Below are 24,248 nucleotides of genomic sequence, written 5' to 3'. Positions count from 1 at the left end.
TTTTTTAAATACAAAACTTAACCTTATTCCTATTCCATTTTTGTATAACCAAACAATGGATTAACATATTCTCAATCAAATTCCGAGTGAACCAAACAAGATTAGAATTGCCCTTTTCTATTATCATTCCCCATTTCCATTCCCATTCCATTTTTCTATTCTAATTTTTAATTCCTATGCCAGCAACCAAACAGGCCACATTCATGTACATAAAATCATGAAAATTTTGAATGGAGGAGACTGCTCCCTACTTTCACTCTGAGCAAAGACACTACTATAAATCAGTTGAGTTTACCATCATTTTCCTCCACAGAGAGAGAGAGAGAGAGAGAGAGAGAGAGAGAGAGAGAGAGAGAGAGAGAGAGAGAGAGAGAGAGAGAGAGAGAGAGAGATGTTTGAAGTAACAATAGACAAAGTGTAGAGCAATCTGCAATGAAGGCTGTGATGATGATGATGATGTTGTTGGTAGTAATTTTTATGAGAGGAATTCCTTGTTCATCTTAATCATGTCATGTAGATGACATGAATTCCCTACTAGATTAGAAAGAGGGCCTCATCTTCACTTCCTCTTTCAACACTTTGCAATAATGGAAGGGATTTAACTGCTGCAAATGGGAGGGAGTGACATGCCACCCAATCACTGCTCATGTCATCTCCTTGGATCTCATTCCTCAGTCCCTCAATGAGTCATGGGATCCTAATGAGTTCTGGCCATTCATGTCATGGACGAAACTCCATGGAGGACTATTCCAACTGCAACATCTCCAACACTTGAACTTGACTTTGAATGATTCTCCCCTTCTCTTGCAATCCCTTCCCAGTTATACAAGCTCAACAACTTAAGGTATTTAAGCTTGCACGACTCTAACTTTGTTGGTCAAATTCCAAAAGAGATCACCAATCTCTCTAACTTAACATATCTTGACCTATATTTCAATTATTTGAATGGTACAATTCCTACATTTTTGGGTGATCTTTCCAAACTCAATACCTTGATCTCTCTCAGAACTATTTGAGTGGCACCATTCCAATATCTTTGGGTAAGATGTCAAAGATCACATATCTTAAGCTGAGTTTTAATTCTTTGAATGGTACAATTCCAACATTTCTAGGAAATCTATCAAAGCTCACACACTTTGATATCTCTAAAACATCTTTGAGTGGCACCATTCTATCATCTATGTGTAAGCTATCAAAGCTCACATATCTTGACCTTAGTTACGATTCTATAACTGGCCACATCCCAACATTTTTAGGTAAGCTATCAAAGCTCACATATCTTTCCCTAAGATATAACTCTTTGAATGGCACAATCCCAACCTTCTTAGGCAAGCTCATTAAATTACCGACACTTGATCTTAGCCATAACCAACTAAATGGAACTTTGACACTTTCTATTTTTGATAAACTCCATAATATTCAAGAGTTATCTCTTTCTAGGAATATGTTGATTGTAAAAGTGAACGCCACTTATAATCCTAATTTTCAACTTGAATACATGGATTTAGGATTTTGTAATCTACAAGGAAATTTTCTAGCTTTCATTTCAACTCAATACTTCTTACGCGCACTAGATTTGTCTAAGAACTCTCTTAGTGGAAGTATTCCTGATTGGCTATGGGATTCTAGGCACCTTTATTATCTTAACCTCTCTTCTAATCAATTTGTAGATAATTTACCCTTCAAGTTGCTTGGATTTGAGCATAGTGATCATGAAGGCTCAACTATTAATTTGCATAATAATAAGTTGTAGGGAAATATTCCCTTTTCAATACAAAATGCAAACTTCTTAGATCTTTCAGAGAATCTATTTCATGGACCCATCCCAACAAGAATTGGTAAAACTAGACAAGGTCTAGAATTTTTGTCACTAGCAAAAAATAATTTGATTGGTGTCATTCCACATTCTATCTACAAGTCAACTAATTTAGAAGTTTTGGATTCGTCACATAACATGCTTATAGGTAACATTCCCTCAAGTTTGTAACAATGCTCCATGTTCTCCATGCTTAATCTGGAAAAAAATGATCTTAAGGGCACAATTCCAAATATATTTGGCAACATGACTCATCTTAAAACATTGAAATTGGGTTTCAATAGACTAAACAAGGACATCCCACTGTCCCTTAGAAATTGTACCTCTTTGGAAATATTAGATTTGAGAAACAACAATATGCACCGAAGTATTTCTACATGGATTGAAAGCTTGCAAAGGCTTCACATCCTGATATTGAAATCAAATAGATTTTTCAGCCAGATACCCTCAAAATTATCAAAACTACAAAATCTTCAAATATTAGATTTGGCAAGCAAAAAAAATTTAGGCATTGTTCCAAATGGCTTTATGAACTCGATTGCAATAGAAAATTAGACAGAAAACACAAAAACTCTTGAATTGATAGGTGGTGGTATCATTTACATAGATAGTATAATCATCAAAAATAAAGGACGAGACATGGAGTATGTGAGATTATTGACATTAGTAAAATGTCTTGATCTATCAGACAACAATTTAATAGGCAAAATTCCTTGGGATATTCAATCCCTCAAAGGATTGATAACTCTCAATATTTCATGGAATCATTTCAATGGTGAGATTCCAAAATCTTTGGGAAGCATGGTATGGCTAGAATCACTTGACCTTTCCAAAAATGAATTTTTTGGGATGTTTCCTATTGAGCTAATACATCTTACATATTTGAGCTACTTTGATGTCTCTCATAATAACCTATTAGGAGAGTTACCGCAAGGAGGACAAATGATGACATTTAATGCTTCATCATTTTCCAACAATTTAGATCTACGTGGCCTACAAATCAATGTGTCATGTTCAAGAAATCATCTTGTTTCTTCCATTGATGATGATGAAGAAAATGAAGAAATGTTGGAAGAAGATATGTGGTGGGATGTGGGGTTGGGTATGGGCAATGCACTTGGATTTTTAGGTGTAATTTGGATGTTGTGTTTCAATGAATCTTTCAGAGCAAAATGTTTCAGAGTAATGGATGACACTATTGACTGCCTTTTAAACATTCAAAAAGAGATTTTACAATACAATATATTGATTTTATCTTTTGATCTTGATCTCCTTTATGTCTATATATTCAACATGAAGAAAAAGTAAGTTTAATTCACAAATTTTATTTTTATTGTTAATGATTTTCCAAGTAAATCACATATTTTCTTTATATTGAAAATGCTTTTCTAGAATTGCTTAAGACCACATTGTACAACTATAATAAATGTAATCTTACGTGTATTATGTCAAGTTCCAATTGCAAGTCTACACTATTATGTTGGATATATATATCAGTCACCATCATTCACAAATGGAGCATGTTTTGTTCCTCAATAAATGCAATTTCCTCTTGCTGAAAATAGAAATTTACACAACAAATTCCTTCATATCTTTCTACCATCATTAGTTCTGTAACTGCCAAGTTTTAGAATTACTTAGGTATGGAGAACAAACTCAATTCTCATTTTTCATTGCTTTTCTCCACAACAATCATTGCTCCACATAATGAATGCTAAAATGAACTTGCAAACATTCACCATACAAAAGGTTATCATACAATTTCAAAGATTTGACAAAAATTCTTAGTAGTTTTGACCTATTATATTCATTCAATAAATAATGTCTTTGAGATTTTAATTTTTTTATTAAAGCATTCAATTTGAAACAATTATATCTCTCCTTGATGTTGCATGATTAATTGCATGATGATGAGCATAATGGAAAGAATAATTGATTGAATCATTGCATAAACTTGAAGAATTTGTTTCTCATCCACTTTAGGGAGCATTGTAGTTCAACTAGAGTTGTGTTTAATTTGAGTGACTATGTTGTTTCTTGCCTTCGGCTGGATTATTCCTAATTGCTGAAGTTTCATATGATTTCAGTTTGCACATTTTCTATTCAAATTTCTCAAATTGTTAGCAAATTTTAAGCGGAGCTTAGGAGAATCATGTATTGGTATATGGTACCATAGCCCCTCTACCAGAAAGACATGGTACTCACTTTGCATTGGATAATTACTTACTATGGTTTTGATTAACAAGAAATTTGTATGAATCTTATTTGTTCTATAATAGTTAAAGGCATTTATTCAAGGTTGAAATTGTTAAAAGGGATTTCTAGGGATGTGCAAGGAAGGCAGTTTATAATTGACCACTTAGTTCAAAGTTTATGAGGCATGAATCATAAACAAAGTATGTCCTTTCTACATTATCATTCGATTGTTAGGAATTCAAATGAGGTTGTCTTCAAAGTGAAAAATATGCTTGAAGTTAAACAGAGTTTAAAGAAATAATTATTTTATGAATAGTCTTTTTTATTAATTAAAATATTAAGTTACATATTTTGTGGACAATTGTAGCATCTCTAATTTGTTGCCAGTGTATTGTATTTTATATGTTGAAAATATTTGATATCTTAAATTAGCAGATTTTCCTAAGAAGTTAAAAATAGGTCATTGCTAAATGTTTAACATTGTGTTGCTAAGAAAGCAATTTTTGTGAGGAAAGTACAAAATTAATTTTAGAGCCAATTTCAATGGTGTAACACCCTACTCAGGAACCCAAAACAAATAAACCTAATATGTTACAAATTTTACTGAACTAATTTTTTTTTTTTTTAAAAAAATATAAACAACTTCAAAGTAACAATAATGTGGAAGCAATATATACATACACATCAAGAACACGTAATCAATTACAAATACAGTTTCAATTCCTCAAGGGTTCCTTCATGTTGAGTCACATTTAAGAAAGTTCTATTAATAAGTTTAAGTCTCAATTAGAATGCCCATAATCATAAAATGAATAAACACATACATAGTCATATAAACAAATGCATAGATACAACTAATAATATGAAAGCACATCTAATGAATAACATCCACTATACATATTATAAGGTATGTGAAAATGGATACAAGCACATCAATATACAATACAATATCCTGTAGGATCTCAAAACACATGATACATAGATACATCAAATGAATAGAAGTCTTTAATATAAGAGGAAGAATGATAATGGTACCACTTTATCAACGAGAATCCAATATCTGTCAATCTGAGGGAGACCCAAATGGTAAGAATACACTACCTCTCAACCACATGGTCACCTAATCAAGCTCCCACTCCAACTATGTAGGAGAGATAATGTACGATCCACACATAGATAGTCAAATCATATAATAATCCTAAGCAAGGAATCCAAATAGCCAAAACTACCTCAAGCATAACACAAACTACTCAAGAATAAGAGATAATCAAAATTGAAAGGACACTCATTCCAATACTAACATCTCATACCAAGTCAGCATACAAATACCAAGACTAAAAATATACAACCACTTCAAAATTAATGTCAAGTATCACAAGCACAATGACCAATAGATAACAACTGTCATTAATAAAAGTAAACTACCAATCACTACAACAATAAAAACACCACCAATGAATAGCTGATCATTCATTAATAAAAGTCAACTATCAAGAATAAATGACATCCAATCAATGAGTAAAAACTCACAATAAATACATCAACAAAAGTAATATCCAACAAGTACACCACTAGAGGAAATTATTTTTAAAAACCATGAAGGAGACTTAGGCTACATACTATGGAGTGTCATCACATGAGCCAACTCTAAGATTACCTTGGCAGTCTCTCAAGACCTCACCCCCTAGTGACTCTATGTGGAACTAGGATACCCTCTTGTGAAGATGAGGGAACTAATTATACGTCTCAAGGTATCATCTCCATCTCATCCTTAGTCTATAAAAGAACTCAAGGCATGGACGAGGAAAAATCTCTAACTTATCTTTTTAATGTATCTCAAGGAAAAGGGCTAGGCAAGATATTTTAATTACTATGTTATCACTTGTTACACAACTTATAGTGAGTTACCCTAGCAGCCACTTTGGGCCCCGACCTCCATTGCAAGTCACTCCCATAAACATGCAACCAGACTACCTTCCCAAAAATCCCAAACCACAATAGTGTCCCATACCACAAGAGTAATATTGATTGAATTTGGTTCCTTAATAGGCAACCCAAAAATAACATTGGTTCTCGAAACCCAAATTTTCATAAATGTTCAATGGCATAACACTCATAAAACATAAATCTCAATTCAAATCATAAAGTTCATCATGATATCCAGTCAAATAATCATAAAAGAAATCTCAAAAATACTTCTAGTGCACATTCTAACTTGGCCAACTAAACAACCCACAAAGAAAAACTATCAAGAAAATAAACATCACAAGACTATAAATAGAATATTAGAAAACACATAGTTTTCAGCCACATGATTTAATTCCATCAATTTCTCTTGTTTAGTTTGGGTCATAAGGATGTGTTTAGAAATAAAGTAAGAATATATATGTTAATATAAATTGTTATACTAATATACTTATTTAAAATAATAAGTAATTATATATCCAATCTCCTTGTGCATAAATATCATGCAACATTATCATATTTTTAATTTAAATAATCTTAAATCATAAATGATTTAATTTAAAAAAATATAAATGTATATTAATAGATTTAAATATTGATATCAATTTCAATTTCTAAAATATTTATATGACTTCTATTTAAGTCTAATATTAATATATATTTTTTTTTAAATTTATAATGCAACTAGAGATAAAATTAAAAATTGAATTGAATTATTTATAATTTCTCTCATAAAGTCAAATAGTTATTAACTAAATAATTACAATGTGAACTCCACCACAACTTCTCTTAAAATATAATAAAATTATAAATATTTATTTTTTAACTTTTGTCTTGCATTAATAATTATAAAATATTTATATGCAACTCAAAGTTTAATTAGACTTATATAATCACTAATACTAACATTCACTTTATAACTAAATAGATAATTTAGCCGATAGGTTATTTGTGGAAACTTTGTTTCTTGAAATTGATTTTTTCATAGAAAAGTTGTCATTGACTGGAAAGGTTGTAAGTTTGGCTGAAAAATTGTAATTCCTTCCCATTAATTATTTACCAGCCATTTTTTTAATCTCACTCCACTTTTAACTATTGTTTTACTTTTTCTATTTATTTAAAAAAATTAGTTGTGATCTCCACATTACCTCATGTTGTGATATGTATTTATTTAACTTGTCAATTTTAAAATTGATTTAGATTTTAGTTTTAATTTTTTTTTTTTTAAATATTTTTTTTTAGTTTCTAGAATTTTTTTAGTCAATAGAATATTTCTTAGAGACTTGTTATTTTTTCATATTATTTTTTTGTATTTCTCTTATTAATTTTTCATAATAGATTTTTAATGGGATTTTTTTAAATGATTTTTTTTTTCATATTTGATAAATTGAATTTTAAAAATAATATTCATTAATCTATTTAAAATATTTTAATAAATATTATGTTATTTTTAAATTAAAAACTATTAATAATCTAATTTATTCACATAAGATTATATTTTAAATCTTCACTTTTAACTATTATTTTACTTTTCCTATTTATTTAAAAAATAACTACTTGTGATCTCCACATTAGCTCATGTTGCAATCTCTATTTATTTAACTTTTTATTTTTAAAATTGATTTAGGTTTTAGTTTTTAAATTATTTCAATTTAATTTTTTATATTAGTTTAATTTTTTCTTTAAATGTTATTTTTCAGTTTCTATAATTTATTTAGTCAATAGAATATTTGCTAGAGACATTTTTTTAAATATTACTTTTGTATTTCTCTTATTAATTTTTCATAATAGATTTTTTGATGGATTTGTTTTGATTTTTTTTTTTTCATATTTGATAAATTGGATTTAAATAAATAATATTTATTAATTTATTTTAAAAAAATTAGTAAATATTATGTTATTTAAATAAAAAATTTATTAAAAATCTAATTTGATCATATAAGATTATATTTTAGCCGATAGGTTATTTGTGGGAGCTTTGCTCCCAAAATTAAATTTTTTACCAAAAAATTTGTCAGTAATTCTGGTAAATTTTAATTTTTTGATATCTTATTTGTTCAGCTGGAAAATATCCTTGAACTATAGTTATCCATGTCTACATTTTCATCATGATTTATGATCATCATGCATGTTCATGCAATTCTCAGGGTGCCATAGAATTCCACCTTTAATTCTACAAAACTGAGGATAATCTCACTTAAGATGTTTATGTAGTTTCAGAATACTGAAGATAATCTCACAATAATTTTGCAAATATTATTTGAGACATTTTTGTTTTGAGGACCATCATTTTAGACATCTTTCGGTCTGTGGATAAATTAGTTTTGGCCATGGGAGTTGTGGGGGAGACTAAGTTTTGTACACCTATATCAAGCTTTTTTTATGTCTTATTTTTATTATAGTGGCATTAGAATATATTAATATGACAAATATTCTAATTATAATTATTAAATTTATATAGATGTTTTATTTTATCATATTTTCACACTATTCTCTAATTAATAATTTAAAAGTAAATGAAATCAAATAAATTTTAAGAATTAGACTTTAATTTTTGACCTATTATAAATGTGTGAAATTGTTTGAACTTTAGATTTTTATTTTTATTTATTTTAATATTCATTTTACATTTAACAAAAAATTGCATCTCCTATTAGTGCAATCGTTGCATGCACAAAAGCATGCAACTACTAGTATTTATTTCATTTTAGAAATTAATAAATTATTATTATTATTATTATTTTTAAATAAATAAATCTAAAAATTAAATTATATAAAATAAAATACACATGCAATTAGTATTTTCACATGTCTTTGACTCTCAAATCATGCAACCATACTATACGTAGTTTTCTATTTTTAGCATATTTGTTTTCACATACATGTAACCATATTATACGTAGCTTTCTATTTTTAGCATATTTATTTTCACATGCATGTAACCATGCTATACTTAGCTTTCTATTGTTTTAGCATATTTATTTTCACATGCATGTATATGTTTAGTTACAATGTGCTTTCCCCTCAATTAATCTTTTTCTTTCCAAATAAATATTGCAATTAAATTATTTTAGATGTAAGAAAAATATTCATCTATATTTAGAAAATTCATGATAATCACATCGTTCTAATGAAAATTTTAAATTGAAACCTTACTATTCAATTTGTTGTTTTCTTCCAATTTTCTATAATCAATTTTTTTCTATATTATCTAAAGGGGTTTAAAAGAATACAATCATAATAATTTTCTACAATTTTTATATAATTTTCTTTAGTTAATTTTTCTTCATTAATAAGTTTTCCTTTTCAAAAATCTACAACATAATTTCTTATTCAACAATCACTACAGTAAATTAATAAGCAATATGCAAACACCTAGGAAGACATGAAGTAGACAGATATTTTAATAAAATTTTACAATGAGTTTTCAAACCCTACCTCAAAACCATAGCTAAAATTTGAGACAATTTATAAATGCACGTAAATCCAAACCCTCTAAAACTTTCAACAATTCTTTTGATCCAGTTCTAAATTTTTACTCCCCAAAACTTGTGTGTGGAAATGAGCTTGAATCTCTTAATAAAGAGTTTAACTCTACCTAAGGTTTCTAGTTTTCGAACATGCAAAAGACTCTCATTAAAATAAACTTTTACTATTTAATCCTTTCATGCAAACTTAAAGAACTTTTTAATTAAAATATTTTTTATATTTTATTTTCCTCCAATCTGTTAATTAGTGCAAGCACTAATTAAAGCATAGTTTATTATTTAAATTAATAATAATCAAAGCTCATTGCTTAAATGCAACTCTAATTTATTTATTATTAAATAAATAATTATAATAAAATAATATTAAATCTTTAATATTTTACTATTTTAATTCTCTTTTTGTCAAACTTCTTAAATTAAACTTTTTAACTAAATCTTTTAAATTGAAGAATATATTTAATTAATTTATAATTAATTAAATATCATCATATTCTAATTTCTCTTTAACCAATTTTCTAAATTAAGACTTTTAAATTAAGCACATATTTAATTTTTTTTTATCAATTAAATATTCTCATACTTTTTTTGTGTTCATAATGTTGGAAATTGGCGAATTATACTATTCAATCAAATATACTACCATATTCGGAATCTGACCATTTCCCTATTCAATTGTCCATTATTCCATCAGATTGTCCTCTTACTAGTTTTCCTAGACCAACTTTTAAGTTTGAAAGTGTATGGTATCATCATCCCCACTTTGATGGCCTCTTTAAAAAATGGTGGAAGAATGCTCCACTAGAGCCAGGAACCAAAATGTTTCAGTTTCACAAGGAAATGCAATATGTCAAAGGGCTTATATCAAGATTTTGAATATACATATTTTTAAAAATATTTTTGAGGAGGAAAAGGTGGTAGAAGAAAAACTAGTTGAGATTAATGAACATATTTTACTCCATGGTTTAAATGTTGATATCCATTCAAGATAGAAGAATTTGCAAGAGGAGTGGTCTGAATTATGTAAGTGAGAAGAAGAGTATTGGAGACAAAAGTCTAGAGAATTGTGGCTTCAACAAGGGGACCAGAATAGTAATTTTTTTCATACATCTACCAAACAAAAGAAGGCTAATAACATAGTCTTTATAATTCATGACCATCCAGGAAATTTGATTTCTAACGCTAAGGGCATTCAAACTTAGAGTGTAAGGTTCTTCTCTAATCTACTTTCCCCTCCACCATAGGATCCCCCCTCTTCTCACCTTGTGGATGAGATCTTAGATTCCATTCCTTTTTTGATTATGCAACAAGACAATCGGATTCTTATGGTCCCATTTACTCTTTCTAAGATTCATGTTGGAGTTTTTTCTATGTCTTCTGATAAGGCACCAGGCCCTGATGGGTTCACTACATTATTTTTAAAAAAATGTTGGGATGTCATTTGTTTTGAATTTTTTGAGGTTCTTGAAGAATCCAAGAAAAATGTTTCCATTTTGAAGAACTTTAATACCACCAATATTGCTCTCATCCCAAAGGTTAATGATCCCTATTCTATTGTTGATTTCCATTCTATTTCTTTATGTAATACTATCTATAAGATTATCACAAAGGCTATTTATTTGTGTCTTAAGCTCATTATTCCAAAAATTATATCGACATAACAAGGGGTTTTGTTCCTAGTCGAGAAACAACTGAGGGAGCTATAATAGCCCATGAGACCCTTCATTCCATCAAAGAACATAATATTTTATGCTTTTTTTCAAATTAGATATGATGAAGGCTTATGATAAAATGAATTGGTCTTCTCTTCTTCTAGTCCTTCATCAATTTGGTTTTTCTTCTAGGTGGTGTAAATGGATTAAAGTTTGTGTTTCATGTGCACATTTTTCTATTCTCATTAATGGTGCACTAGCAGGTTTCTTTGCCTCTTCCCAAGGAGTTCATCAAGGTGACCCTCTTTCTTCATTCTTGTTTATCATTATGGCAAAGGCCTTCAACCGACTTATTAACTCTTTTAATAAAAAAGGGTTGTGGAAGGTATCAATATTGTAGGTACATCTTTGTCCATAACCCATTCTCTTTTTGTTGACAATACTTTACTTTTTGGATCATCTCCATATCAAGACGCACAAAGTATGAAGAAATTCATTGACCTATATACACAAGTTTCAAATCAATGTATCAATGCAACTAAATCTAAAATTTATGTTTTTAATACATCCCAATTGGTTACTCAAAGAATAATCCATCTTCTTGGTTTTCCCCATGATCATTTACCTTCTACTTATCTTGGTGTCCCCTTTTTAATGGGATTAAACAAATCCTCTTATTGGAAATCTATGATTGATCATATCAATAGTAGAATTAGTGCTTGGAAGGTTCACTGGTTATCCCTCTCGAGTAGAATTTTTCTTATCAAAACTATTCTTTTTGCCATTCTTAATTATTACTTCTCCATTCTACAAGCCCCCAAAGGTATCATCTCTCAAATTGGAACTTTAATCCGCACTTTTCTTTGGTATGATAATATGAATGGTCAGAAGAAAATACTGCTAATTTCTATTCATGCCATGTCAACCTCTTATGGAATAGGAGGTGTCAGACTTCCCAACATTACCAATAGGAATAGGGCTTTTGGTGCTAAACATGTTTGACAAATGTATGAAAAATCCTTTGCCAAATGGTGTCGCAATTTACAGGAGAAATATTTAGATAACTTGGAACCTTCCAGAGTTCTTACTATGCTAGATCTGCGAAAGGGGTCTATCATTTGGGATTTCATGATGGCTTCTCGATAAGTTATTACTTCATTCATATCATGGCAAGTGAACAACTTGGATGGTGTCAATTTTTTGTTTGATACATGGAATGGTTCCCCCCCCTACCACTATTGGTTCTCTAAAGGATTTTTCAAACATAGTGATTCAAGCTTGGGGGACATCTTTTTGGGTAAAAGCAAAGATTTGTGTCACCTTTTAGGATATCAAAACCTGTTTTGGTCAAACCTCATTTCTCAATCAAAACTCAATTTTTTTCAAAAACTAAAAATATGTTTTTATAGATGTTAGATTTAATATCATCATTATATAAATTTATGAGTGTTTTGATTAGTTATAATATGTTATAATTTCAAATTATTATAAGTCAATATTTCAACATTTCAAAAGATGCTCCCTCAAAAAAGAGAAAAAATAGTAAATCATATCAAAAAAAAATTTTAAAAAAAAAAATCTCTAGAGGAGAGAGTCCTCTTCAAAAATATGCAATTTTTTTAAAAAAAGGTGTAGATTTAATAGGCAAGTTTTGACGGGAGGAACAAACTATTGGATTTTGATAAGATCACCCTTGAGTACTTATGAATAAGAAAATATACATCAAAAATAATTATTTCTTTTTTTTTTGCCTAGCTATACATGTCAGCTATAAGATATTTTCAAATTAGAACAAAAAAAGATGATTTTCATATACTTGTTTGATGCGAACTACACCCTATATTTTTTACATTTAAAGAAGGGACTTAAAATTTTTTAAAAATTAATAAATTCTTACTAAAAAATTTATAAAAATTATAAGCATAAAATTAGTTTGATTCTACACATTTCATTAGTTTACATCGTCTTCAAATTCTAAACATAAATACCATTTTTTTTGTCATTAAAGTTGAATAGTCGCATTTTGATATCATTTTTCTTTATAAAAGGTGATACAAGTTTGTGCTTTTACCCTTTTCTACTTATGTCTTAGCTATTCATAGATTCATAGGGCTAGTCATTTGGCAAGACCCCTCAATTCTTCCTATATCCCACAATCAGGCTACTTCTTTCAAACAAGTACTAGTTGAAAGGAATGTCTTTATGTCTAATCAACCAGATTGCCTCTTTTGGGTTCCAACTAAAGATGGTAAATACTCTAGTAAACTAGGATACTTGGCTCTTCAACACAACCAGTATAATCAGACCACATATCATGCTTTTGAATTTTGCTAGAATAGCTCAGTTCTACTAAGAGCAAGATGCTTTGGATGGCTTACACTAAAGAATTGAATTTTAGCTAGTGATCATTTTCATAGATTGAACATTTATGATCCCTTTAACTGTGTGCTTTGTTTGCAAGTTATAGAGACAACAAATAACCTCATCTTAAACTGCCCTTTTGCCTAAGATTGTTGGCATTTTGTCCTTAATAAGCTTAATTTCCATATGCCATTGCTTAATTCTCTATGGGATTTATTCCAAGCATGGCCAATCTTATACTCTAAATCAATATTTTCATGTTTTCATATGTAGTATGGGCAATTTGGTGGGAAAGAAACAAGAGAATTTTTAGACAGATGTCATCTCCAATCCCTCAATTTTTGGAAGGATTAGAGAGATCAATTGTTGAGCTTTTTATGCTTCAATAAGTAAATATAAGGGTAAGCATGTTTTTTCTCCTTGGGATGGCTATGTTATTCATTGGTGGAAGGGTTTACTTTTTCCTCATCTTCTTACTCCATTGTGTCCATCCAAGATTCCTCTTATCTAAGCACAAACCAAGTGGATTCCTCCAAGTGAGGGTTATTTCAAACTCAATTTTGATGGGGCCTCTAGAGGAAATGCAAGCAACTCTGGCCATGGCATAGTCATTAGAGATTTAAAGGTCATGTGATTGTAGCAAAATCATCTTCACTCCCTTAGTGTATTAATAACAAAGCTGAGGCCTTGGCCTTGCTTTTTGGTTTGGAACTTGCAAAATCACTTTTTATAAATCTAAGTTACATGTTGAAGGGGATTGACAGGTATATAATTGGTCTATATAGTATATATTACATCAAGTATGGTCTCTTCTTGATTCAATCTCTAAATGTTTCATCATGCATACTTATAAAGAAAGCAATCTTTTAGCTGATTGTCTGGCTAATTTGTGTACTAACAAGGTTTATATTAACTATTTAATTTCCCCACTTAACCTCCTTGATTCCCCAACTTGGTTAATATTATGACAAAAAAGTATGTTTAAAATAAGGTTGAGTCCTTCTATTATTTGATTTGATAGTAAATCACAACTACTCTATGATTTTGCATGTTTTTTCTTTTATGGATCTCACTTGTTCTTTTGAGATATTATATGTAGGTTAGGGTCTTTCAAATATCTTTCTAATATCATGGTCCTAATTGGAGTTTTGGATGTAGATTAGTGATGGTAATCTTTTTGACAGTTGTTGGCTACGCTCTTGGTCTTGTCTTTGGCACCAAACAATGAATTGTATTGATATGAGTTTTGGGCTCTTTGTAATCACTATATTCTCAATTTGGAAATCTCTAGGACAAGATTCATTAGTGTTGATAGATACTCTCTCTTGATGCAGTATTTTTTCTTCTGCATCCTTTTTTGTATCAAGCAATGACCAGAGTTTTTCTTTTCTAGTTCTTTTCTCTATGATCTTTTTTGACTAGTTATTATTAATAAAAATATAATGTTTCACCAAAAAAAAAATTCTCATACTTTAATATTTTCTTTTTAATCAAATAATATTTAATTATATGATTAACCCAAATCTTATAATTAAATCATTTACCAAATAAATCACATGGCAAAATCCACATAAAAGCAACATTACCAAAACAAACCAAAACTCAAAATCAAACAAGATAGACAAAGATAAACTCACAAGTTTTTAAAAGGGTGGAAAGTCAAATACATGTACTCCTTCTCAAGACAAGTAATTAGGCTATGGCTAGGATTGGACCTGAACATTATCTACCCATTCTTACTATTGAGTTATAGGGCACACTCATCTTGGCAATTCAGGGAAGTTGATGCCTATTACCTGTAATCTTGCATAAAATCCAAACATGTACATATGCATATATATCTAAACTAAATAGGCAATGGCAAGGAGTGGTACATCATGTAGATCCTGACTAGCAAGTGACTACGACTCCTCCCTTAACCACATCAAACATGACAAACATAAAGATAAAAAAAACACATGCAAGTATGGGATAACTACCATAATAATTATAAGTCTAACATCAAATGCTTAGATAAAATAATGCATTGTTACAAATATGAAGTAATCATCATTAAAGCATTATTAATGCAATAGTAACCATAATCATTAAATAACACATGAAATATAGTCAACTAAATAATCATCGTTGATATATCTCTAGTCCAAGTTATGAAATAATATCCTTGAAACTAACACATCCATGAAATAGGTATAAAAGAGTTTGGTAAATATAATGGAAAAACAAACTATGGGTAGGCATTACAACTGGTAATAAGAATAATTTCAATTTTTATATAAGCCTCAATATGTTTAAACAATAGCCTTGTTTCAAATATTAGATAGTGCCACCCCTAATAAAATGCTAATTATTATCCAGTTGTTATTAGACAATCAGTAGCAAAAAGTACAATAGATAGAAAGATTGTTGAGAACAAGAGGATGGATATTCACTTCATTGTCTTCAATTACTTAGCTAGAATAATTGTTCACATAGAACATATGAAAGGTGCAGACATCTTCTCTTCATAGTAATAATATGTAATACAGGTGATAAAACTCATAAAATCTTAAATTCCAACAATATTTCTATGGATTAATTCTAACTACCAAATTTCAATATGATTTTAGTGTCCAAGTTTCCTATTCAAGTTTATCAATTTTAATTAGTAGAAAATCAAACAGGTTTTTGCCAAATGCTAAAGATTGTGTGACCTAGATTGCATTTTTAGTGCTGATTTGGAAGGTAAGAATAATTCCACTTTTTATTTCAAGCATCAATATTTTTAAACATTAGCCTTATTTCAGGTATTAGATGGTGCTACCCCTATTCAAATGCAAATTATTGTTTGGTTGGCCATATAGAATGAACAACAGAAAGTAATGCTAATGATGATGGAAAGATTGTTCAGAACAAAAGGAACAACATCGTTCCCATTGTCTTCAAATTTTTGCCTGTGATAGGAACTGTATTAGAGCATATGAAAGGGAAAGACAAAGCCTTCTCTTTACAACACCAATTTGGAATGCAGGTGAAAAAAGCTTGAATTCCACCAACTATTCTAATACAGAGCATGGGATTTTAGATTTTCATTGAAAAAGATGATTTGATTTCATCAAAATACTAAAGATTTTGTCTTAAAAGAAAAATGGAATGGCAAACTCAAGGGAAGAGAAAGAGTAGCCCTTACAAATTTAGTGTCATTGGATGTCTTGATATGCTCAAGAACACAATATACTATTTCTAATCACAAGTGGAGTCTGGGCCGACATATATCTAGAAATAGCAAGCAAGAATCTTTATGGTTTAGGAATTTCCAAGGTAGCAGAGGCATAGTTCACAACTTTGGTATTTTTTTTAACATGTTCAATTTTTTTAATGATTATATTCTATTGAAAAACTTAAAAACTATGAATATTCAATTTAGAGTTTTCTTAACTACCATAACCATTGTGGCAACACAAGATCTAATATCAACTCATTCATATTATTTGAATCAGTTTCCCTAACATTCTTGAATGTGTACAGAGCCATGCCTAGAGAAAACAGGTTGCAGAGTGCTGAAGAGCAATCTTATATTTGAATCCATTGGTTTCCTACACTTTCTCAAATGAAGGAAGATTGTTTAAACCTTCTGAACAAATAAATCTTAATAAGAGAAAGCCAAAGAGAATTTGCCTTATTTTCATTGTATCAATTTCAAAATTTCTTTACTTTTGACTATCCTTACATTTTCCATTTTTTGATTGCAATTTGGTTGTAGGTATTGCCTTATTTATGAGGTTTCCATCCCTACTATGTTGAGGGTAGCAAACCCAAGAATATGTTGTACAAGGAAGATTTTCCATATTTTCCTTCCCAAGTGGATGAGGGGGACAATTCCTTTTGCTCCTTGAAATGAGTAAAGTAGCATTGATAGATGTTTGCACAGTGAAGCTCACATTGTCCTTTTCATTATTTGACAGTCACATCCTCTATTTGGCTTTTACTCTGTTTAAAGAGTAAAAACCAAAGTTGGCTAATTTATTGTAATTCTATTTATAAAATTTTGTTTATAACGTGCCACTTCTTTAAACATGTTTTATTTACGTGGTAGTGTATTGCAAACCTATTATGTATTATGAAAATCAATGGCTTTTAATGATATTAGTTTTCTTTTGTGCTATTTTTATTTTATTTTATTGATGTGTACATTATTTAATCCAATATAAAAAAACATTGATTTAAAATTATTCTAAAAAATTGTGGTTCTTTTTTTGTTTAATATCTAATTTTATCTTTTTTATTTTTATTTTATTATTTTATTTCCTTTAATCTATCTTTAGTTTTTAAAATAAAATTCATTTGTTTTTCGGATGAAAATTCTAAGATTATTTTGGGTAAGTTTCTAATTCCAATATAATGTTATCTTAGTCTAATGAGAATGAGATTGATTATTTCAATGACAAGTGTCTAATTTATTGAATATCTCTACATGGATGTCATTTTTTCTAATGAATCCATTTTCTTGATCTATTTGATCCAATTCTTGGTTGTGTTGTCTCAAAGGTAGTCATAGTTCTTTAAAATTGTCAATCTTTCCCTTGCTTTTTATTTTCCAATAAGATTTTATCTTCCTTTCTATATTTTATATTTTTAGTCTATTATTTCAATCCCTTTAACCTATCTTTATTTTTAAAAATAAAATTAAGGTGTTTCCCTAATGAGAATAATATTATTTTTGGTAAGTTTCTTATGAATACAATGTTATTTGGGTTCGATGAGGATAGGATTGTTTCAATGATAAGTTTCTAATTGATTGAATATCTCTAGATTCATATTTAAAAAATCAACGAATCCATTTTTAAGTCATATACTTGGTGTATATTGATGGAAATCTTAGTTGTGTTGTCTTCTTTAATAACAAAGGCGGTCATAGTTTTTGTTTTGTTTTCTAACAAAGAGTTTGGTATGGAGTTGCTAGATCATATTATTTTTCATTGCAAAATTTTATGAATACTTAATGTCTATTGTAGAAGATAATTTTTTTTAATGTGGATTAAGTTTTATTTATTTAATTTTTTTATAGTTGTAGAATCTTATTTCACAAATGATTGTTGCATGTTGACAATACTTAATATGGAAAGAAAGATACATAGCATCCTCTTATCTTTATAAGGAAATGCCTTTTTCCTAAATTGCTTCTCTTTTTTTTTTTTTTTTTTCACAACTATAATTAATAAGATTTCAAAAAAAAAAAGGGATAACTTCAAGAAACTCCCTTTTGGAAAAAAGTATAAAATCTTGGGAGTCCAACATTATTTTAGGGGGGGAATTTTAATTTCTATTCATGATTTTTTTTTTAAAATTAGGAACAAAATTAATTTCATTGATGATTTTTTTTCCATCATATGAAAGTTCTACAAAACCTTGGCAAATCTTTAATTATTGAAGAGACTCGTGGCCAAAAGTACAAACACCTAGATACCATAATTTTATATCATCTAAAACATGGTAACCCATTTTAATAACCATTAGACAATCCTAAATCAACGGTATAAATCTTTTTTCTGGCCAAAATGTTAAAGGACAACAAGTTTTAGAGAAAGTCTATAGAATAATGACACCTATCCACAATCAAATATATTTCAGTTCAAAGATTAAAAGGATAAAAACTTACTTGGAAAGTCTCTGGAATAGAGACACATAAAGTATATGTACTTAACATATAAACAAATTTAAAGTTGTACCACATATTAGCGAATATGATCATCGAATAAGACAAGCCTTGGAAATTATAGGTGACAATATTTAATTTACTATGTGGAATGATTAGGTTCAATTGGCGAAGTCATCACCAAAATAAAAATAATTATGTATTATTGATGGCAATTGGTACCATGGGATCCAATTTTCATAAAGGCTAGGTGACATGGCCACCTTGAAAGTACAATTTTTTTTGCCAAATTTACGGTCTCAATGTGTGAAATTTTCCATTTGGCAAATATTTGCCACTAAACTTATCCCTGAAAAAAACCTATATACATTTTTTCTTTTAATAAAATTAATGATTCATTTTGTAAGTTTTAAAGAACTATTTTTCATAAGATATAGGTTTTGGAGGTTTCTAGTCAATTTTTAATATCTCACCTATAGATCATACTTTATGATCTTTCATGGAAAAAAAATTCAAGAGGGAAATTTTTAAATATTAAGAATAATTAATAACAATAACTAATAACAATTAAAAGAAAACAGTACTAAATTTGATGGTTTGAATAGAGATTTTGGGTGGGAATGTGGTTGCAAGTAATGGTAATGGAGATTCAACTTGCTATATAGAGTAAAACTAATATTTAATGTAAATAGGATTTTTAAAAAAACTAATGCATAATATATTAAAAATTAAACTTAAAAATAATATGAATAAAATCTAATATATAATGAAATGGAAACATGTATAACTCTAAAAATACCCAATTTATGTGTAGAAGATGCATAGAATTAATGCAAAATGCTAAACCAATTTACAATTAAGGAAGAAAAGAGGAAACAAAGTGCATTTGAATTTTTTTAATGAATTAAAGACTACAATTTTAAGTCAATCATATATTTTGGCTATTTGTTAATATACATGCTACACTATGAAAATCTATAACCCTAATTCTTTAGTGTTAGTTGATTTATTAAAAATATGAGAAAGTATATGTTTCTTATCAACATAATTATCACAAATTTTTATGGTGCAAATACTAGTAAACATAAATTAATTTAGATTGATAATTAAAATTTTAATATGAATATATTATTAAATAAAATGTTGAAATTATGAAATTCTATTATTTAAAAATTAACTTTTTTATATCAATATATTATAAAATAAAATGTTAAAATTATGAAATTAAATTATATTTTGTTATAATTTAAAATTATAATTATTTTTTGAGGGGTAAACGCTTTGACCTGGAGCTATGAACCAGTGAGGCCACAAACGGGGGACCTCATCCCCATGAGATTTGAACCTTGATGGCAAGGATAAAAACACACCAATTTAACCATCACAACATGCCACTATTGGCAAAAGGGTTTGTGGTAAACCTAGTGTGACTCGAACCGGAGTTGATGCGTAGCACTGGGATCATTAGCCTAACACTATGCCTCACAACTCGCCTTCACACCAACTCGGCTACTCACTCACCCTTAAAAGGGTTTGTGGTAAACCTAGTGTGACTCGAACCGGAGTTGATGCATAACACCGGGATCATTAGCCTAACACTACGCCTCACGACTCGCCTTCACACCAACTCGGCTACTCACTCACCCTTATTTAAAATTATAATTATTTATATGTTATAAATTTAATTTCTTCCAAGATAAAAGTAAACTAAATGTCAAAAATTTTAAGATCACATTTTATAAAGTATGTACTTAATCAACTCAAGGCAAAAACATTAGGGTTGAAGTGGAATTTTCAATTTAAATATTATCAAGATGATAGCCAAACTTACAACTATATTTTTAAATTCATGACACAAAAATAATTGTAGGAGGAAAATTAGTTGGATAGAATAAGATAAGTTGAGCCTAAAATTCATATCATTTTTTTGGAAGGGTACTATCCTTTCATGTACAAAAATATGCAACTGCTAGTTAAACTCATATTATATTTTTCATTATTTGTCAAGCAAACCTATTATGTGATTATGATAAATAATAGTTCTTCATGATATTATTTTTCACTTGTGTTGTTCTATTTTATTCACATGTACATTGTTCTATTTTATTCACATGTACATTACTTAATTTAATATGAAAAATATTGATTTAAAACTATTGTGAAAATTTGCATTTTTTAAATCACATTTTGTCTTCTTTTCCATATATTTTAATTGTATTCTATTATTTCATTTCCTTTAATCTATTTTTGTTTTCAAAAATAAAATTCATTTATTTCTCCAATGAAAATTATAAGATTATTTTTGGTAACTTTCTAATTCTAATATAATTTTATCTTGATCTAATGAGGATAAATAAGTTTCTAATTTATTATTTCTACATGGATGTCATTTTTTTTTCAATAAATCTATTTTCAAGTCTTATGCTTGGTGTATTGATGCAATTCTTGGTTGTATTGTCTCAAAGGTAGTCATAATTTTTCAAAATTGTGAGTCATTCCCTTGTTTTTTATTTTTAATTAGATTTTGTCTTCCTTTCTATATTTTTTATATTTAGTTTACTATTTTAATCCCTTTAACCCATCTTTATTTTTCAAAATAAAAATTTCTTGTTCCCCTAGTGAAAATAAGATTTCTTTTCGGTAAGTTTCTAATTCCAATATAGTATTATTTTGGTATGATGAGGATAAGATTATTTCAATGATAAGCTTTTAATTGACTGAATTTCTCTCCATGTTGCATGCATATCAATTGTTTTCTACTAAGCCATTTTCTAAGTCATATACTTGGTGTCTATTGATGCAATTCTTAGTTGTGTTGTCTACTAAGCCATTTTCTAAGTCATATACTTGGTGTCTATTGATGCAATTCTTAGTTGTGTTGTCTTCTTTAATAACAAAGGTGATCATAGTTTTTTGCTTTGTATGGAATTGCTAGATCATATTATTTTTCATTGCAAAAATTTATGAATAGTTAATATTGATTGTAGAAGCTAATTTTTTTTCTAAATGTGGATTAAGTTTTATTCATTAACTTTTTAAAGAATTGTAGAATCTTATTTTACAAATGATTGTTGCCTTTGATGATATTTAAGATGGAAAAAAGAACACAAAAGCATCCTCTTACCTTTATAAGGAAACACCTTTTTCCCAAATTATTTCTTTTTTGTTTTTTGATAACTGTAATTAATAAGATTTGATTTTACAAAACTCTCATACATTTTTCTTTATAAAAATTAATGTTCATTTTGTAATTTTGAAAGAATTAAATTGGAGATTTCTAATCGATTTTTAACATTCCACCTATAGATCATACTCTTATATTTCATGAAAAATAATAATATTAAAGGTTGCAAAAACCCTAAAATGTGAGCTTCCTATTTGGGAGGTATTGGATTTGAGCCCAATCATTATTTATAAATAATAATAATTAATTAAAATAATAATAAAAATTAAGAGAAAAGGAAAAAAATAAGTCTAAAAAAATTGAGGTCATGATATCATTTATTTAATTTTAACTTTATTTGATAATTTATTCTTAAATAAATTAATAAGAATGACACATTCCAATTTTAGAATAGATATTTAAAGTTTCTTAAATGAGAAATATGTTTATACAATGAAAAGGAAAGATAAAAAAGGTCATAGAAAAAACTAGAGCTTCCTTCTAAAATTTAGAAAAATGTAAAAAGTTATGTCTATTGTAATTTTACATAAACTAACTTATTTTTTTCTTCATCAAAACGCTTATTTCTAATGACAAAAAGATATTTCTTTTACCATGGAAATTAGTTCTATATAAATTTAACAATATTTTGTTTTTCATTAACTTTCTTCAAATATTGCATAGCTTCTAATCATTCCACTCTAATGTGAAACTAGTAGTTGTACATTTTTGTATGATATTTAATGGGATGAAAAAATGGCATAATTAATAATGAGGTTTTGATCAAAGGAATAAGCTTCAACATGACATAAAATATAATAGTTTTAATTTCAGAAAACCAAAATAAACCAGAATAGAACTTTGAGAATACGTGACTGACTGTGAAATCTTAAATTAGTATTATGGAAGAGCAAGGAACATTAACCAAGAAACATGTTTAGATCTTGTGTGGATATTATTTCTAAAGACAATTCAAATAATTTTATTTTAGATCAACTATAAAAAATGCTATGAAAATTTGAGACAAACTTATTATTGAAAAATAACATATTATTGGTAAGCTAGACTTTGCATATCCATGCAAATTCTCAAGTACTCATGTTCTCATTTTGGAAGATGATCTATATATCATATGCAATGCAAATTGTTACCATATATTTTCCTTGATGTGCAAAGTTACCACCCAAGTGTCATTTCGCAACTTGAAGTTGAAGCCTGATTTACTTCAAGTTCGAGTTTAGCTTCACTCTTTCCTTTTTGTCTCAGCAAGGTGTCTTCCCCATCGACCTAGGTCCACTTTTTGAAGTTGAAGTTGAAGCAGATGTTGATTCAAACTTCAATTTCAACTTCAACTTTGAGATTTTCTGATGTGTCCTTGTTTTCTTGCAGAAAGTGCATAGCGAGATTATAAACTCATCTTTATGAGCCAAAGGAATGGGTCCCACCTTAAGGTGACATTGACGACACAAAAGGCAATAATTATGGTAATTGTGAGAAATCATGCTAAAGTACGATTACTTTATGGAAAAAGGTGGCACATGGATTTTGTGACATCATGAAAGGTTGAGCCTCACACAGATGTGGCAGATATTAAATGCTAATAACCTTGCAAGTCTTGTCAAAGTATAGATGGCACGTTTGTAATAAATTATTTCCACCCGCTCAAATCTATCCTTGGATTTTCAAGAAACCATCTTGTATAATTACCTTATGTCCTACATGAGTGCTCATTTAATCACCTTGAGCTCTTGATGCCGACTAGTAGGCAAGGAAAATGGAAGTCTAAACTCTACTAAAAACTATAAGTGCATTATCTCTCACTCTGTCATTTTTTGTGCTTGGTTTTCATTTAAAGTGTTTTGGTTTAGTTCTATAAATCTGTGTCTTTTAAATTGAACCATGATGCTCTTCCACCCCAAAATGCCCAAGCTTGAAAAAACTTTCCTATTGAGTTCCTTACCTAAAATTCAGGATA

The 24,248-nt window shown here is 28.8% G+C and overlaps 1 pseudogene; it reads left to right on the top strand.

The window, feature by feature from the left end:
* Nucleotides 1-432: 432 nt before the first annotated feature.
* LOC149564549 (uncharacterized) lies at nt 433-3,124 on the top strand (annotated as a pseudogene).
* The last annotated feature ends 21,124 nt before the right edge of the window (nt 3,125-24,248 follow it).

This window comes from Cupressus sempervirens, chromosome 3, assembly GCF_028749045.1.
Source record: "Cupressus sempervirens isolate cs-2001-9-10 chromosome 3, ASM2874904v1, whole genome shotgun sequence".
Taxonomy (NCBI): Eukaryota; Viridiplantae; Streptophyta; class Pinopsida; order Cupressales; family Cupressaceae; genus Cupressus; species Cupressus sempervirens.
Note: the sequence above shows the minus strand (reverse complement) of the source record. Positions and strands in the feature narration are given on the sequence as shown.